The sequence below is a fragment of the Syngnathus leptorhynchus genome, unplaced genomic scaffold, assembly GCF_054491065.1.
Source record: "Syngnathus leptorhynchus isolate UIUO unplaced genomic scaffold, UIUO_Slep HiC_scaffold_584, whole genome shotgun sequence".
NCBI lineage: Eukaryota > Metazoa > Chordata > Actinopteri > Syngnathiformes > Syngnathidae > Syngnathus > Syngnathus leptorhynchus.
In genome coordinates, this window is record NW_028232480.1 from 13735 (window position 1) to 27307 (window position 13573).

General features: G+C 66.4%; 1 non-coding gene and 1 pseudogene across 1 annotated transcript; both read right to left on the reverse strand.

The window, feature by feature from the left end:
• Positions 1-2803: 2803 nt before the first annotated feature.
• On the reverse strand, positions 2804-2877 carry trnav-uac (transfer RNA valine (anticodon UAC)). The gene has a single exon. It is a non-coding gene; the product is annotated as a tRNA-Val (tRNA).
• Positions 2878-10434: 7557 nt separating this feature from the next.
• On the reverse strand, positions 10435-11073 carry LOC147036518 (protein dj-1beta pseudogene; annotated as a pseudogene).
• Between the last annotated feature and the right edge of the window lie 2500 nt (positions 11074-13573).

A 13573-nucleotide genomic window follows, 5' to 3' on the forward strand; every position in this document is an offset into this window, starting at 1 on the left:
GTCCTCAAGCTCACGCTGGTGCTGATTCCGTTCCAGCTCACGTCCGTCTGTGGCTTCTACTACTTGATGAGCCTCAAGCGGTCGAACCTCTACACGGGGATCCAAACCGCAAAGCTCATCGTCGAGGTCACGCTCAATCTGATTCTGATGGGCGTGTTCGATCTCGGCCTGCGCGGCTTCCTGTGGAGCATGATCGGCGGCGAGCTCGTGGTCAGCTTGGTCCTCACCACGTGGACCCTGCGAAACGTCGGCCTCCGCGTGGATTGGCGCGTTTTCCGCCCCATCCTGATCTACGCGCTGCCCCTAATCCCGGTCGGTTTCGCACAGTTCGGGCTTCACCAAGCCGACCGTTACCTCATTCGCGCCCTCGATCCGCAACAGGCCGGATACGCGGCCACCGGCATTTACGGCCTCGGCTACAAGCTCAGCTACCTCGTCACGGTGCTCATGCTGGGCCCCTTCATCCAAATCTGGCAGCCTTGGATCTTCGGGATACGTGACCCCGAGGAACGCGCGCAGCTCATCGCTCGCGTCAGCACGTACACCATGCTCGCCGTCGGTGGGGTGACGATGCTCGTGATCCTCTTCGGCCGCCAAGGCGTTCTGATTCTCGCCGGCGACCCGGACATGCGCGCCGCCTATCAAGTCGTGCCGCTGATCTCCTCGGGCTACGTCTTCTGGGCGCTCTACAAGACGACCGAGATCCCGCTGTTCATCTCCAAGCGCACGGTCCGGCTGCTCGTGATCAATGTGATCGCGCTCATCTTCAACATCGGCGCAAACCTCGTGCTCATCCCCAAGTTCGGCTATGTCGGAGCGGCTGTCGCAACCTGCGCGACGTTCGGCCTGCTGAGCGGCATGGGCATGATCGCAAGCCGCTCGGAAGCCCACGTCCCCTTTGAGCTTGGACGCATCCTCGGCGTCCTCGCGATCGTAGCCAGCTGCGCCGCGCTGTCCCTGGGGATCGACGATCGCCTAGCCACCGCCGGCAACTGGAATTTCTTCGCTGCCCTGCACTGGAAGGTCCTCATCGCGTCCGGAGCTGCCGTAGCGCTCTGGTTCGGGGTCCTGAGGCCGGCAGAACGCCTCGACGCGACCCGCTGGGCCCGTTCGCGACTGCCCGGCGGCGGTCCTGACGGACCCGGTCCCGAGAGCGGCGGCGATTCCCGGGCCTAGCCCGGGCGCCTCCTGGGGGGCCGCCTCCCCAGGAGAAGTTAACCCCGTGGCCAGATCGGTCGATGCATAGGCGTCCGCGCTACCCAAGCCCGCCCCCCCCGAATCCGTCCGCCAGCTCCCGGAACATGGAACGCATCTCTCTCTGCATGATCGTGAAGAACGAGGAGGACTTCCTTGAAGCCTGCTTGGAACACGTTCGCGAGCTGGTTTCGGAGATCATCATCGTCGACACCGGAAGCAGCGACCGCACCATCGCCATCGCGGAATCCGCCGGAGCCCGGGTCCTCCACTATGCGTGGAACGACGACTTCGCCGCGGCCCGCAACGTCGCGCTCGACGCCGCGACTGGAACCCACATCCTCTCTCTGGACGCCGACGAGATCCTGCCGCGCTCGGCCCACGATTCCGTGCGCTTAGCGGTGGCCAACCCTGATCTAGCGGTCGCCGTCCTCCCGCTCTATTCGGCACCGCGACTCGATATCACGGCCGAGGATCTGCTCGCGGAGCAAACGGGATCCAATCCGATTCTCGTCCCGCGCCTATTCATCAATCACCCCGAACTGCGCTTCCGCGGGCGTGTTCACGAGCTGATCTTCACCGACCACCTCAAGCTGCAGCAGAGCACGGGCCGTCGCTGCATGCAGCTGAACGAAGCTCCTATCGTTCACTACGGCTCAATCAAAGAGGTTCGCGAGTCGCGCGACAAGTTCGAGCGCAACACTCGACTCATGCGGGCGGCACTCGCGGACGAGCCCGAGAACTACTACCTCGCTGGGCAACTCGCAGCGGAGTACTACTCGGTGAAGCGCAAGGAGGAGGCCGAGGCGCTCTGCCACGAGTATCTGCCCATCGCGATGGCGGCGTTGGAGCGCGTCAATCGCGAAGAACCGGAGCGCATCGACCGCCCTTGGCCTGTCCGGCTCGCGAGTATTCTCTCGCTGATCCATCTCGGGCGGCGCGACTGGCACGCGGCGCTCGACGTCATCGACCAGATCCAGCGCCTCGTCTCCGTGCCGCACCCCAACCTCGTCTACGCGGAGGCCTACGCTTTGGAGCGACTCGGGTACTGGCGCGAGGCCGAGGCGCGCTACGAGACCTGCTTGACGCTCGCGGGACGGCCCTACAACGAGTCCATCTACGAAGGCGCCTGCGGCGAGGGCTCCCACTCGCGGCTCGCCCACGTTCGACTGGCCCTCGGGCGGCCGGAAGACGCGCTGCAATCGCTGGAGCACGTACGCCCCGAGCGAAGCTCATCGGCCGTCTCGCGCATCCTCGCCCTCGCAGAAGCCAAAACCGCCCTCGGCCAGCCCACCGAAGGCCTCAAGGCGCTGCTCCCCTTGGCGCGCGCGCGCGTCCCGCGCCCCGAGGTCTACGCCCTGCTATCGGCGGCCCTTGAGGCGGCCGGGCAGGATGGATCCAAGATGCGCGAGCACGCCCGCGACCTGCCGCCGGAGCTCTGGGGCGAGGTGCGGCTCGCCTACCTGGCGTATTCCGACGACGAGCTGATGGAGGTTCAGAGCAGCCTCGGAGCCCGTCCGGAGTTCCTCGAGGCGGCCTAGGCCCGCCTGGGGGGATATCCCCTGTGGGTGCCCGCAGGGCCCTGTCCGGGGCCCCAAGGGGCGGTTGGTGGGCGATGAGGGACTCGAACCCCCGACCTCTTCCGTGTAAAGGAAGCACTCTAGCCAACTGAGTTAATCGCCCTGAAGGTCGCTGAGCGCCGGACGGGTCCCGGATAGGAGCCATGCGCGCCGCGACGCTCTACGCTATCCTTCCCGCCCGATTGGCTCCACCAGGAACCCCCCGTCGGACGACAAATCTGCTGGCGACGGCTCGATGAGCACTCGCCACCCCCCTTCCTTGGGCCTCACCCCCCCACCGAGAACCCCGGGAGCCGGAGCGGCCTGTCCGCGATTGCTCCCTCGACCCTTCCAGTTTCCATGCGTATCGCAGTCGTCGGCACCGGCTATGTCGGCCTAGTCGCGGGCACTTGTTTCGCCGAAAGCGGCAACACCGTGACGTGTATCGACATCGACGAGGAAAAAGTCGCCAAGCTCCATGACGGCATCATCCCGATCTACGAGCCGGGCCTCGAAGAGCTTCTGCGCCGCAATGTCAGCGACGGGCGCCTGAAGTTCACGACGGACTACGCCGAAGGCGTAGCCGGCGCCCAAGCCGTATTTATCGCGGTGGGTACGCCCCCCGACGAGGACGGAAGCGCCGATCTCAAGTACGTCCTCTCCGCTGCGCGTTCGATCGGCGCGAACCTCACCGACTACGCGGTGATCGTCGACAAGTCGACTGTCCCCGTCGGCACGGCGCGCAAGGTCAAGGCTGCGCTGCAGGAGACAGCCACGAAGGAGTTCGACGTTGTCTCGAACCCTGAGTTCCTCAAGGAAGGCGCCGCGATCGACGACTTCCTCAAGCCCGACCGCGTGGTCATTGGCTCCGAGAGCCAGCGCGCCGCCGACACGATGGACGAGCTCTACGGCCCGTTCGTCCGCACCGGCAACCCGATCATCCATATGGATATCGAGTCGGCCGAGCTCACCAAGTACGCGGCGAACGCGATGCTTGCGACGCGAATCTCGTTCATGAACGAGATCGCCAACATCTGCTCCCGCCTCGGCGCCAACATCGACTCGGTGCGCAAGGGCATCGGATCGGACGCCCGTATCGGCTCGCGCTTCCTGTTCGCGGGTCTGGGCTACGGCGGCTCGTGCTTCCCCAAGGACGTCAAGGCCGTCGTCCGCACCGCCGAGGACGCCGGATACGATTTCCGGATCCTGCAGGCCGTCGAAGCCGTCAACGAGTCCCAGAAGCGCCTGGTCTTCGACCTGGTGTCCAAGCACTTCAACGGTGATTTGAAGGGCAAGCGCCTCGCCGTTTTGGGGCCTGGCCTTCAAGCCCAACACCGACGACATGCGCGAGGCCCCGGCCGTCGTCGTCATCGAAGCCATGCTCGCCGCTGGCGCCCCTTCGGTCTGCGCGTTCGATCCCGAAAGCATCGAGGAGGCCAAGCTGCGTCACTTCGGTGACCGCATCGAATACTCGGACACACCGATGGACGCGCTCGACGGCGCTGACGCGCTGGTGTTGATCACCGAGTGGAACGAATTCCGCCGCCCCGACTTCGACGCCGTGAAGGCGCGCCTCAAGCAGCCCGTCGTCTTCGATGGCCGCAACATCTACCGCCGCAAGACGCTCGAGAACCTGGGCTTCACCTACTACGGCATCGGTACCTGATCACCCGACGCCCCCGGGAGCCACGCGTTCCCCAATGCTGAGCGGCAACGCGCTCCGTGGCTCGCGCCCAGGGGCCAGGCCTGGCGAGCCCTCTCGCGGCCAGACCGGGCCCGTCGGGTTCAACGCCCGGCCAGACCCGGCCGGGCCCGCAAGGCGAGAGCAGACACGGATGAGCGTCAAGGTTCCAAGTCGCTCAACGGTGCGACCGCGAACTTCGAACCCTCTCCGATGACGTGGATCCGGTCGTCCGGCTCCGCCTTCGCGAGCCAGGCGGCGATGATCGCCTGGGGATCGGGCGCGGGCCCGAGATGGATCGACTCGACCTCCGCCGCCGGCAGGTCCGACGTCAGCCAGACGCGCTCGAGCCGGTCGATCGCCTGGGCGAAGCGGTGCGGCTTGTGCCCATACATCCGATAAACCGCCGGCCGTACTAGCAGCTCTTTGAGCGGCCGCTGTAGCGGTTCGAAGAAGTTGCTGCGCGCCGGTGGCGGTCCCACACCGTTCGAGCAGCGCGCCAGCACGAGCAGCTCCCCACCGGGGCGAACGGCGTACTGACACAGCTCCAGCGCACGCTGGGCCGTGTAGAGGCTCTCGTCGAACGGTGTTCCGCCAGCCGACACGATCGCGAACCGCGCGGGTGGGATCGAGAGGCAATACGTGCGGTCGACCGCCTGGATCCCCGCAATCGTCGCCGCGCGTGTCGGTGCGGCGTGCGCCCAGACAACTTCACGGCCGTCGGTCGTCAGCGCGAGTGCAGCGTGCGGTCGAGCTCCAACAACACGCTCGAACGCTTCCGCTAAATCGACGGCGAGCGGGTTGTCGCGGCGCGCCGGATCGGGATGCCAGGGGTGTCGCCCCACCCGTGCCCGCGGATCGAGAGCCAGGGAATGGTTGCAGCGCGCCGTCTCGACCGAAGCGAGTCCAGGCACGACATACTTCACGGCGTTCGAGTAGCCCGCGAAGTAGTGGTTCTTCATGTCCGCCACGGTGAAGAGGGCGTTGCATGACGCGAGCTCGGGATGCACATCCAGCGGTGTGCCGGCTGCTGTTACCCCAAACGACTCAAGCCCCGCAGCGCGAGCATCGTGGACCCAGATGCGCCCGCGAGCGGAGAGGCGGGAAGCCGAAAGCGCGCTCTCGAGGTCGGCGACGAGGGCACGCGTCTCGGGGCTCTCGCCATCATGCGTCCCGGTACAGACGAAGACGGCGATGGACCCCGCATCTCCCAGCCGAGCCAGCACCTCCGGGAAAACCGTGTGGTGAGCCCAGGAGCGGGTTCCGTCCGCGACAAGCACGCCCACCCTTCGGCCGCGGGCAAAATCGCGCCAGTCGGGCGCCCCGGGGTCGTCGAACGCCGCCCGGACTGCCGCACGGCTGCGACCCGGTACGACGGCACCCGCGCGTGCCGGTAGCCCTGCGCTTGCCCCACGGCTCGCGCCGGGAACAACGTGCCCCAACCGTGCAGCAGGCACCGAGAGTGCCCACGCCTCCGTTCCGTACTTCAACTCGACTGACACAGCAGCCGCAGAATAGGTGCCCCGGCGCACGATTGCATGCTCCCCAACGACAGGGCGGCTCGCTCCCGTTAGGAAGTGAGCCGCCCGATGATGTCGTGGCGAACCATACAAGTTCGCTGGGAACGGCGGTGAAGGTTAGCTCCGCATCGTCCCCGAGTTCCGAATTGTGGTACCTCGCTTCAGAAAAGCGAAGCCCCAACATCTTTTTCTATCGGTCGTGGTTGATCGAACCCGCAGCTAAAAATCTGGGTCGACGAGAATGTCGAGCGCACTCGTTCCCCCCGCCGCGCTCTCGGACACCGATGACGACGCTCGCATGCGACGTTCAATCGCAGTGATAAGCACACTCTGCGCGCGCATTCGTTCGACAGCGCTGCGCACGCGTCGAACGTCCTCGGTGTCGGTCCGATAGCGGTGTGAATAACGATTCCGACACTCATCCAGCACACCTGCCGCCGCTTCCAGGTCGCCGATTTCGACCCAAGCCATCGCGAGTTCGTCGTAGGCCTGCAACGCCGTCTGCACATCGTCGCTCGTAGCAGCTGCACGCCGATGTGCCCGCGCCTCCCGCTCTCGACCAAGCGCATCGCACACCCGCGCACTCCACAAGCGCACCCGGTCGCGCCGCTCAGGAATCGTGCCTGCGTCGCTAAGAACGGCGGTGTAATGCACGAGCGCATTCGAATAGCGCTCCCGGCGACGCTCGATGTGACCCGCCTCCACGCGCGCACGCCGCCCGAACACATGCCCCGGCGCAAGACGCCAGGCGACATCGAACTCCGCCAGCGCGGCCTCCATCTGCCCGTGCGCTCGCAGTGTCTCCGCCGCCCGGAACGCCCCCCTCGGCGCCGCGATCCGGTTCGCCTGAATGGAAGCGCCGCACGGCCCGGAAAGCCTCGACCGTGGCCGCCACGCCCCTTGCGAGCCCATCTCTGCCCCGATCGACAGCTCCAGGGCCTCCGCCTGCGGCGCGAACGCCCCGCGCCCATGCAAGCTGCTCCTCGGCGCTACGGCATCGCGGCACCTCGCCCAGGACTTCCACGTGCGGCCTGACGACCTGCACCGGCAGGCCTTTCAACAGCCCGTCGCGCGCAGGTGCGCCGCCCGAGTCGCCGTGGCCTCCCGAACAGCCCATTCCCAAACTAGCGACAAGCACGCCCGCAACCAGCACCCGCAGCCCTTCGGCGAGCCCCAACAGCGACGCGCCCCAGCCCAGCGCATCCCCCGGAGCGATGCTGCCTCGCCGGCGAACGCGTCCAGCCCACGTTCGATCGCGCACGCGCCGGGCACCTCCTGGAGTCGGCGAGCCACCCGCGAGCGGGCAAGCTACGCTCCCCCGCCTCAAGACTCGACCTCCCTCGAGCCGTCCCGCGACCCCTCGAGCGACAGCCGACGGCGGAGAACCCGTTGCAGCCTGCGGCGCGCTCGGAAGAGCCGCACCTTCACCAGGTGCGGCTCGATCCCACATGCCGTCGCCGCATCACGGCAGCTCCCCGGCCCCGCGTAGTACGCCCGCAACAGCGCCCGATCGCCCTCACGCAGTTCGCCTAGCGCCGCCTGCAGGTGTTCGAGCGCCGGTCCACGTTCGACCGACCATCCGTCGAGCTCAAACTCCTGCGCCTCGTGGACCGAATCCACTTCGGCTCGCGGCTCCACGAGCTCGCCCTCCACGCTCACGACGTTCCAGCGCAGACGACGGGCGACCCTGTCGTTGAGCAAGTTCCCCGCTATCCGTAGCGTCCACGCCCGCAGTTGCGACGCGCGCGCCAGCTTCCCGCGGTAGCGTGCCGCCCGCAGAAAGGCCTCCTGTATGACGTCCTCAATCTCGTGCTCGTCGCCACTGCGACGTGAGAGGTGCTTACGCAGCGCGGGACGCAGGCTCTCCAGCCCGCGCCACGCCGTTTGATCCAGCCCGTTCTCCACCGTGCTCCCCAGGTCCGATGCCACTGCGCAGCAGCCGGGAGCCCGCACTCCCAAACCTCCGCTGCGCACCGACAAGAGGCCCCAACGCTGGCTCTGCGCACGCATCACCCGCTGCTGTGGAGAACCTCCGAGCCATCCAGTGATCCGAAGATGCGGAAATCAGCGGTGCGCTCGGCCCGGAAACACCGATGGGCGGCCCGAGCACCTGCTCGGACCGCCCATCGGGGACGATCAACCTGCGATTCGGAGCGCGCCGATCAGATCCAGCGCTCGGCTTCTTTTGCCCACGCCGAGGACGGGTAGTTCTCGATCACCCGCCGGTAGAGTCGCTTGGCCCGGCGCCTGTCATCCTCCGAGTCCAGCTGATCGAAGCAGCGGCCAGCGTAGTAGAGCGCCTTCGGTACGTAGCGCGCCTGCTCCTTGTAACTGACCGCGACGCGCAGGAAATTCATGCTCGCCTCCGACAGAAGCTCTGCGGATCCGTCCGCGCTCTGGAACAGCGAGTCGCCAAGGCCGGTGTAGGCTCCAGCGCGCGTCTCGTCATCGACGTAGCGCTGATTGGCCAGCTCCTCGAATAGATCGCGGGCGTCCGACAGCAACTTGGGCCCGCCGGCATCGCCTGCGACGGCGGCGTCTGCGACCATCGACTCGGCCCGGGCGAGCTTGGCGCGGTTCGCAACGAGCTCGAATTCGCCGCTCGCGGAGACCTCGACCTTCTTCAGCGCGTCGCGTCGCTCTTGACCCCGGAGCTTCGGGTTCGTCAGGACGAGCGCCAAGTCACATTCCAGGCTCCAGCGCGCGGGAAGCCCCTTCGAATCGATGACCTCCTTGAAGCTCGTCAACGTGTCGTTCGCGTCGGAGAGGTTGTCCGAGTCGTACAGCGCCCGCGCCTTCGCCAGGTAAGCGTCCGAGACGTAGCGGGAGTCGCCGTAGTTCTTGATCATCACGTCCGCGGCCTCGACCACGCCACCGATGTCACCGAGCGTCTTGGAGACCTCGATCAGCTGGTGCACGGCGTACGGCGGCGCCCACTTGCGACGCTCTTTGTCACCGTCGAGGATCCCCTTGACGTACGAGAACAGGTCCGAGCTGGCGAGCTCGTAATCCCCGTCGAAGAGCGCCGTCGCTACTTGATCAAGCGCTCGCGGGAGCTTGGTGAACTCCACGCGGTCCACCCGTTCGCTGGAAACCGATTCGAGCTTCTTGTTTTCCTTATACGTGACCGACGTCAGCGTCTCCTCGTCGACCTGGACGTCGTCGATCGTCGAGCCGTCCGTCAGGTGAATCACGTCCGCGAAGGACACTCCCGGAAGGAGGAGCACGGAGCCGGCGAAGAGCGGAACGAGTCGCTTGAGCATGGTCGAGGACGGGGATCGGGTCTCGGTTTGAGGCGGGAGGTCGAGGAACGACTCCCTGTTGTAGCCGCCTGGGTAGGCGCGGTTACTGGCGCCACCGTGCTAGGCCGGGTTCCCGCGGTGCCCGGTCGGCACCTGACGGGGGGACGGTCAGCAGAGCTGGGGCGAAGAGGATAGAAGCGGAGCCGCAAAGTCGTCAACGCGGACCGAGCGAAGTCCGGCCTGCTGAGGCATGGTCTCGAGCGCCTAGAACACAGTCGGACCCACCGCGAACGCTCGAAGACCCCCTGGGGGCGCCCAGCAGCCCCCCCGGGAGCCCCCCCGGGAGCCCCCCCGGGAGCCCCCACGGCTGGTCCAGCGGGCGCCGGGCAGGCTGATCGGGGCAGCCCCGAAAGTCCTGGGCGCCCAGGAGGCTCTCAGCCGTTCCCGCGGCCCTCGGGAGCCCCTCGGCGCACCCGGATCATCTCTGCCACCACGCTGACCGCGATCTCCTCGTGGGTTCGGGCTCCGATCGGCACGCCCATCGGTGACTGCACCTCCGCGAGGAAGTCCTCCGCCACCCCCGCCCGCCTTCAACCGCTCGAACAGGGTGGCGCGCTTCGCTCGACTCCCGATCATCCCGAGGAAGCGCGGGCGCGCCCCGGCGTCATGCAGCGCCTGCAAAATGTCACCGTCCTGTTCGTGACCGCGGGTTACGACGACAACAAACATGCCGCCCCCATCCCCGAGGGCCTGCACCTGCTCGACAAACGGAGCGCAGACCAGCGCGTGAGCGTCCGGATGCTTCTCTGCCGTTGTAAATGCGGCTCGGTCGTCACCGATCGTCACGTGAAAGCCGGCCAAACTCGCGACCTTTGCAATCGCTCCCGACACATGCCCGCCGCCAAAGACGTAGACCTTGGGTTCAGTGATCGGTTCCACGTAGATCTCCACCTTTCCGCCGCATAGCAGCCCTGAGTCCGGATAGTCGCGTTCGTTCAAGCGAAATTCGAGCCAGCGGGAACGCTCGTCGCTCATGCTCTCAAGCGCCGCCTCCAAGACCTCAGCCTCGAGGCAGCCGCCACCGACTGTCCCAGCAAAGCTCCCGTCCTCGCGGACGAGCATCTTCATCATGTCCTTGCCAGGCGTCGAGCCGGTCGTGCGCACGATCGTGCACAGCGCACAAGCCGACCCGGCTGCCTGCAATCGCAGGATCTCCGCGTAGAGGTTCACGCCCATCGCTAGCTCTCAGGCTCCCCGCTCGTCTCCGCGTGCCGATGCACGAGCATCGCCTGCTCGAGCGCGTCCGCCGTTCCGTCACCGGCCCAGCGACGAACAAGCGCAAGCGCGAACTCGATCGCTGTTCCCGGCCCTTGGCTCGTCACGACGCTGCCCGACTCGACGACACGGCAGTCGTCCACCACCCTTGCCTCGCCAAGCTTCTCCCGAACGCTCGGGTGCGAGGTCACCGCCACATCGTCGATGACCCCCGCTGCCGCGAGCACCATGGGCGCCGCACAGATCGCCGCGGTGGGCTTACCCTCGGAATGCAGGCGCCGAACTATCTCGAGCACGCGCGCGTCCTCCATCAGGTGAGTCGTGCCCGGCATGCCACCCGGCAGACACACCGCGGTAAGCGAAGCGATATCGACCTCGCCCAGGCTGGTGTCGGTCGCAAGTTGGATCCCGTGGGCGCCCTCGACCGAACCAGGCGCTAGTCCGGCGACCACGACATCGAGGTTGGCGCGCCGCAGGACGTCGATGATCGCGACGGCCTCGATTTCTTCAAAGCCGGGGGCAAGCGGAACCAAAATGCGGTGGCCAGGCATGCGCGCCAGGGTAGCCGCCTCCGAATCGCTTGGCCACGGCGCACCCCCCATCCCGGGGACGAACGCTCCTCCTCCGCACCCCGCTCCGCAGGCGGCTTCCGAAAGCCCGCTTCCCAGCCTGCTCAAGCAGAGCCCGGCGCCCGGCGAAGCAACCGGTGCAGGAAAGTTCTTCCAATACGACCCACGCCGTCGTTCCCACTCAACTTGCCCCGCCGCGAGACTCGATCATTACCTGCAGGATCGTCCGCTGAATTTCCGCACGAGCCCATTCGCCCGCGCGCTATCTCCCGCTTCGAGTCTCCGATGCGCATCCGCTCCAGCCTAGACCCCAACACAAAGCAAGGTGGCTTCTCACTACTCGAAGTCGCCTTTGCGTTGCCACTGGTCTTGGTTGCCGGAGCCATGCTCTCGATGACGATCATGTCGAGCGCGCGCATGCGCCGAACGAACCGCGAGACGGCCCGCGCTGCCTCGGTCATCCAGACGCAGCTCGAGCTCATGCGCAACGAGCGCTTCGATCAGCTCTTCGCGCTCTACAACGAGGACCCGTTCGACGATCCGGGCGGCCCGGGCACCGCACCTGGCTCATCCTTCAACGCGGACGGCTTCGACGGGCTGGAGGGCGCCGCGGCGGTCGGCACCATTCGCATCCCCGCTATCAACACCGGCGGCGCCGTCGCCGAAGTCTGGGAGCTCCGCGAGGATGCCGAACTCCCACGGCTCGGATTGCCGCGAGATCTCAGCGGCGACAGCATCATCGACGACGGCAACCACTCGACGGACTACCGCGTGCTACCGATCGAAGTCGAAATCGAGTGGACGGGCGCATTCGGAACGCGCCAGCTACGGCTACAGACACTCCTTGTCGATTGGGGTTCGACGTGATCGCCCCGTTCGCAGGCGGAGCGTCGCAGCCGGCCCGAAACGCGGGTCTATCGCTGCTCGAGATCATGCTTGGCCTCGCGTTGGTCGCCATCCTCGGGAGCCGGGCTGTCGTCGTCTTCAACACGGCCATGGATGCGTCCGGCAGCGAGACTCGCGAAGCCGCGCTGGAAGACCAGGCGCAGGTTGTGCTCCAGCGCATCGGATACGCAATCATGGGCTCCGACCGCGAGAGCCTCGACCCCGCTGCGCCGGTGCCCTTCGGCACCGACGACATCAACTATCGCATCAACCTCGGGATCCAAGACGGCGAAGTCGTCTGGAGTGACCCCGAGCTCATCGGGTTGGAAGACGACGTCTCGTCCCTCTTCTGGAGCGTCAATCCCGACACCGAAGACGAACGCCGCGTCGTCTGGGCCAACCTCGTGTCGCCGTACCTCGAGGGCGAGCTCCCGAACGGCATGGACGACAACGGGGAATGGCCTTATCGACGAGAAGGGCCTCAGCTTCACCGTGGAACGCAACGCCGTCACAATTCGCCTCAGCCTCGAACGCTTCGACGAGAACGGCAACCCGACAACGAAGACCGTCCAGACGACGGTGACCTGCCGCCACCTTCCTAAAGACGGGGGCGCCTGATGAGAGTCGCCGTACGCTCCACATCTGGAAACGCCGGCAGCGCGTTGACCCTCGCCCTGATCGTCGTGGGCGTCACCGCCATCGTGACCGGCGCGATGCTGCAGCTCTCCCTGCACACCTCTCGTCGGCAGTCGTCCGACACCCAACAAATGCGGGCCTTCTACCTCGCCGAGGCAGGCCTAGCTGAGTCCTACGAAGCGCTCCGCGCCGGCAAGACGGGCGCAGTCGGCTCCGAGAACGCGCCCGCCGTATTCGCCGACGGCTTGGTGTGGGTCGACGCGGTGCTGACCAACGATGACCAGATGCGGTTGGAAAGCACGGGCATCTGCGGGACGTCGGTCTCCACCCTCGCACTAGTCGTTGAGCGCACGGAGATCTCGCTGGGAGTCTTCTCCGACGACGACCTCACCATCGACTCGGTCGTCATGGTCGACGGCTACGACTCGGAGAGTGCGACCTACGACCAGCAGATCATCCAGCCCCCGATCCCCGAGGTCGAGGAGATCGTGATCCCCGGCCGGCTCTGAGCACCGGGTCGATTTCATTGAGCAGGTGCTCTACCACGACGGCACGTACTACAAGTTCACCGACTACGAGTACGAGACGGCCCACGTCCCGCCCCCCCCCGGCGAGAGCGGCGACCCGGGGGACGACCTCGGCGGGCTCTACCATCACACGGGGCTGCAGGGCAGCCTATTGGATCCGCTCGACGCACTGCTCGGAGGACTGGGACTCTCTGGTGACCAAGACCCCGGTGACACGCTCGAGGTGGTTCAGTCGGTCACATACCACGTCACGAGCTCCGTGACCGCGTCCGAAGTCGACCCGCATTACGATGCGGGCACCGCCGCGCTTGAGAGCTTCTACGGTCCGGAGCAGCAGGCTCGTTACCAGCTCGCGGTTGACTACTTTTGCGTTGAGGGCCACACGGCGGCCGGCGACCCGAACTCATCGTCTCCGTCGTCAACAGGCTCAACGACGGGTGACGGAGGCCTCCTCGGATCCAACGGCGACGTAACTCTCGGAGGTG